Source organism: Tupaia chinensis, unplaced genomic scaffold (assembly GCF_000334495.1).
Source record: "Tupaia chinensis unplaced genomic scaffold, TupChi_1.0 Scaffold000322_1, whole genome shotgun sequence".
NCBI lineage: Eukaryota > Metazoa > Chordata > Mammalia > Scandentia > Tupaiidae > Tupaia > Tupaia belangeri.
In genome coordinates this window covers 3,022,575-3,027,966 of record NW_006159816.1, presented here as the reverse complement: position 1 = coordinate 3,027,966, position 5,392 = coordinate 3,022,575, and the positions used below count along the sequence as shown (strand labels likewise).

At 43.5% G+C, this 5,392-nt stretch overlaps 1 protein-coding gene across 1 annotated transcript in view; it reads right to left on the bottom strand.

Moving 5' to 3' along the window:
* The window catches only part of CWC22 (CWC22 spliceosome associated protein), a 69,071-nt gene extending 65,382 nt beyond the window's left edge, over nt 1-3,689 (bottom strand). The window contains exon 1 of the mRNA XM_006151636.3: nt 3,502-3,689. The gene's annotated coding sequence lies outside the window, so the exon portion shown is untranslated. The remainder of the gene's footprint in view (nt 1-3,501) is intronic.
* Between the last annotated feature and the right edge of the window lie 1,703 nt (nt 3,690-5,392).

The following is a 5,392-nucleotide window of genomic DNA, read 5'->3' as shown; positions in this document are numbered from 1 at the left end:
CCTTTTTGCGAGCCCCCCCGCCCCATAGAAAAAAAAAAAAAAAAAAAAAGGGAACCAGCAGTTAGCGTAATGGCTATGTCGCTGGTACTCCCACGTAGTCAACCACGGTTCGTGTCCCGGACCCGGTGGCTTAAATCTCACGCCAGGCGCATTTGCGTGCGTGCCCAAGATCCTGAGAGGAGAATGGAGGAGAAGGGATTGCGGCATGGCCATCCCCCCGGGGGGTGATTTCTCGCTTTCTGTCTCTATGTCTCTCTCTGTCTGTCTGGCGAGCGCACGCGCCCTACAGTGAAAATCTCTCAAAAACAAAACAAAACAAAACAAAACAAAAAACACTCTCCCAAAAATAAATAAATAAAGCTGTCCTGATAAACAATTTCAGGAAAGGACCTAGAGAATAACTTTTCGGGTAACAAGTATTGAGCTCTTATCTGAGTTATCCACCTATGAGTTAGGCTAAAGAAAGGTTAACTATGAGTTGTCACTGGGTCTCTCCCTCCAACTGTCAAACCTATTCTAAGATCACAGGATTTTTTAATATCCCCCCAGACCAAGAGAACCCATATTTCCTTTCTGGTACTTGTACACTAGCAAAGACTTATTAGCCTGCATACAAGTAACAAAGACTTAACTTTAACCCCTTGTTTTCTCTCTTGATACACTATTTTTGAAGAAAATGCTTTGAAAGTTTGTACTCTGTTGTAGACATTGAGATGTCCCTCCAAATGTCCACTTGGAAATGACTAACTGAGAAAAAGTGTAAGCCTGGGACTTTACGAAAACAAATAGACCAGAGGTTTCACTGTTTCAAAATCTTTCTGAGCTAGGCTTCTCAGATTTATAAGAAAGTAAAATAATTCAACTAGAGAGCCCACAAAGTCTGCAGTGGGATCAGATGTTTACCAATAACCACTTCTTTTTCAGACTAGCTCTAGGCTAACCATGATCAAGCCATGACCAAATTAGGGATGTACCAGGTAGTATAAAATTTAATCAAAACACAGTTGGGCAATAAATAGAAAATACTGTTCAAGTTAAGGCATGGGCATTACAACTACAAAGTTTAACAGTGTCCTCTTGTAAGGTGGTCTCAGATTCAAGTCACTGCAGGTCACCTGGCAATGTACAATCACCAGAGAGAAGAGTTACTTTCTAACAATTCAGCAACTGGGAAAACTGACAGAACTAAGAAGGCTGGTTTAGGTAAGACAGTTAAGTAGTCTAAGATATGTCAGAGCTCAAAAAGTGATGTTAAAGTAGCCAAAACAGGGAAGGATCTGGTGGTATGATAAACAGAGAAATACTAAGAGGGCATGGATCAAATATTTTGGGGTAAGAAGGGCAACAAACCTGATTCTAAAGGGGGAGAAGGGAGCCATAGCACATCTATAGGTGATGAGCTACAGCAGATATTCTCAAAGTAATTGGCATGAGAATCACTTGGATGTGAGACCAGCAGACAGTGTAACAGTTATGTCACTAGAATCCCACATGGCCACCCGCAGTCTAAGTCCCAGATCCAGCAGCTTATAACTCACACTGGATACCTGTGCATATGTGCCCAAAATCCCAAGAGGAGAGTGGAAGGCAGGATTGTGGTGTGGCCATCCCCGCCTTGAGGGTGATTTTTCACTTTCTGTCTCTCTGTCTCTCTCTGTCTCTCTCTGTCAGACAAGCACTTTGCACCCTATAATAGCAAAAGTAAAGAAAAAAAAGAAAGCAAAAAAAGAAAGAATCACTTAGATGGTTCGGTTAAAAATAATAATAATAAATCAGATTCATGGGCCCCCTAGGCCCTGGTTCCTGATTAAACAGGACTGGGGGGAAGCCAAATGATTTACACTGCTAACAATTATTAGGTTGTAGGAAAAGTCATGATGTATTTTTCTGTTTTTCTATGCAAAAGTGCATCATGACTTTTCCAACAACTCAATAGTTACAAGGAGACAATGATGCTACTGATTCAGGAGACCACATTTCCAGAACCATGTAGCCAGGATATTAGCTTGGGGTTCTTAGCTTCTAGGATATGAACAAGACAGTTTCAGAGGCTCAGTCAGATGAGTTGAGAAAGATGCCATAAAAACAGCCTGGAAACCCTAAAGGGGAAAGGCAACATTAAGAACTTAACAACAAGAATGGAGGCAGAGTACTCATTAACTCTATCCCAGAAATAGTAACAGTAACATAATAGCTAACACTGTGTACCTGAGACTGTGCACGTGTCCTATATGCATTATTTTTCTTCATACTCAAAACAACTAAGGTATTATCTACGTTTTTTTTTTCAGATGAATTAAGTGATACTAAAGATGCTAGTAACTTACCCAAGTAACAGACCTATTAAGCGTTAAACCAAGATTGGAACCCTTGGCTTTCTAGTCCATCACCCAGCACCAACAGAAGTATGTTTCCTCCTCCCACATATGCTAACCCTTCTACCGTCAAAATCATACTTTTAATGCCAATTCTCAGTCTGCCTTTCCATAGCAGGATGATAGTTGATGTTAACCCCTGCACAGGAAATACAGATAAAAAGGCAACAGGTAAACGGATCTCAAGCTTGCTTATCTCGTATTTGTAAGTTTGTAGACACCAAAACATGCAAAGGAAACTCTTACCACACTTTAAATTTCTTAATTCTTGCATCTAGAATAGCCTTTCCCCAAATCCTCTTTTCTTCATTTACCTCAAAGATATATGAAGATTAAGCGAAAACAGATGAAGCAAGTAATTAAGTTCAGTGAAACTAACCGTGATATTACCGTTACATTAAAGCGTGTTTATAGGAACCAGAGCTCAGTAGCGAGGAGACTGAAGACCCATGTTTGAAAATTATCATCTTATTGGAGGTAAGTACAAGTTATGAAAGGATAAAGGATGACAGAAGAGGACACACTGAGAAACGAAGCGTCCCCAGGGCAAAACACCAGGAAGCAGAAGTATTCACGGCGCACACACAGAAAAAATTGACTACTAGTAACATATTAAAAACCAGTCACCACAGGGATCCCGTGCTGCGAAGATGCGTAACGGTGATACTTTCACGTCACCTTTAATCAAACACATTTCAGTAATCCCATTCACACTGATGGCCCTGAGACCTAGGCAACTTAGGCAAGGGGCCTTGGCAAGCCTGAACGACTCCAGAGGCTCGAAGTGAGTCGCAACCGAAACTCAATGAACACGATGAGGGACTTGTAGCAATATAAACATTGCGAAGAGGCAGCCTCAGGAACCTCACTAGGTCTGGCCGCGCAGGTGGAGAGCGAGTTCACAGCTGCCCATTCTCCACTCCTCGGCCCGACCCGTCTCACATCCCCACCTCGCGAGCTCGCGCGTGGGGGCGAGGAGAGCCTCTCCTATCCCACTGCCGCCCACAGCCGTACTGGGGGGTCAGCATCCATTTCTGGGCCCGGTTCACTTCCGACCCGAAAAGGCAACCCACCACCCCAATTCCAGCTCCCTGCTGGCGCGCAGGTTACGGAGTTCGATAATTACCTAGAGCTCCACCGAGCCGCCATTACACCGGATGTGCGTCACTTCCCCTTCCCGGGTACCGACAGCAAGAAGGCGGGGCGTTGAGGTACCTGAAAGCCTGACATTAAATTTACTTTATCCATTAATTTACTTTAAATATCATACCGTAATATCAGCTTCAAAGTAGCCGATCCGGCCACATGTTCTCCTTACGAAGAAAGAGACTAATGCGGAGTTGGCACGGACTACAGAGCCCAGCATCCACTGCCTGTGAGGGCGGAAATGACAAAACGCAATTGTAGTTGAAGCGCGGGGAGGCCGCAATGTTCGATGGGAATTGTAGTTCTTATGTGTAAGCCTCAGTGAGTACCTCCAGGTTGCCGACAGGAAACCTGGTAGTGATTGGAGTTGAACAGAATTTATTGTACTTTAGTCTAAAACTACAGCTGGCTAAAGAAAAGTAGTTGTTAGTCGTCACTTTTTTGTGTACATCTTGAAAAGAACAAAGACTTTTTTCGTACTTTTTACAGTAGCTTTATTAAGCCTATTATGCAAAAATGTTACCAGAGGTTTAGTATCAACTGAAGTCTAAAAGGTTAAGGCCAAGTGAACGGGAGGATATTAGGCCCTAAATAGAGTGAAAGAATGACAAGAAGATAATTCTAAAGAGACAGTTGTCGCAGGGTGCTCTGCTCAGGCCCACACTCGCAGTGAGACATGGGTTCTTGTCCCACACTCAAAAAAATTAGTCCTGGACTTAGAGTAAGTATAGCAAAGTGGGGAGTTTATTGAAAGAGAGGAGAGAAAAAGGAGAGCTCCCAAGAAGGGAGAAGTTCCAGAAAATGAGTTGCCAAGGAAGAACTGTGGTGAGGGGTTTTATTTGGATCTGGAAGGGATTTGTCCAGCCTCATTCTTGTAAGGAGTGGGTCGACCACACAAGGAAATAGAAATGTAGAGCCTTTATTGGGAGTGCTTCCAGGCGAGGTTGAGGTTTGGTGATCCAACAGAGAACGAGAGAGGGGGACAGAGAAGTCACACTAGGGTGGGGTTTAGCGATTTTTATAAGGGTGTAGGGAGGGAGAGTGTCTTAGAGGTAGGAACAATCCATGTATGGTAAAAGTATAGGGGGAGAGTAGACTACTGTGCCATGTGAAGTTTGGTGACGTGTGCAGAGTAGAACCCTGTGTGCAGAGTAGAGCGCAGTGTGCCACATCTGGGTTAGCCTTGTGCTCAACTCGGTATTTTAGTTCTGGAAAAGGAAAGTGATGCGTACAGGAATGGGAATGTGATGTACAAAAAGGAAAGTGAAGGAATGAGGTAGGGAAACAATTTGAGTTGGTCACATTCTGAACTTTGTCTGCATTAATATAGTTTAAAAGGAGGGATTGGCTGAAGACCTGTGATTGACTAAAGCCTAGGCTGCTGTTATTGGCTGTAACCTAGCGACCAGCTCAGAGAAACAGTTTAACATGTATGATTTTGGTTTATCCATAGGCATGCAAATGGAGTACAGTGGCCATGTTAGGCCTAAATAGTTTAACAATTTCCCCCTTTTTTGGTTAGCCTCTCAAGTGTTTGAGAGATTGACCAAAACTTTGGGTATTTGTGTCGCTTTCTGTCATCATCATAAATGATGTTTTCTTGCTCTCAGCATGGAAATTACAAGTTTTTTCTGGTCTGAAGCATGAACCACACGAGTCACAATATTACACATGTTGAACATGATGTCATTCAGGTCAACCAGGTCTTGTCATAGAATGGGAGAGTGTTGGGAGCCAGCAGTTAGTGTAATGGCTATGTCGCTGGACTCCCATGTAGTCGACCGTGGTTCGCGTCCCGGACCCGGTGACTTAAAACTCACGCCGGGCGCGTGTGCGTGCGTGCCCAAGATCCCAATAGGAGAATGGAGGAG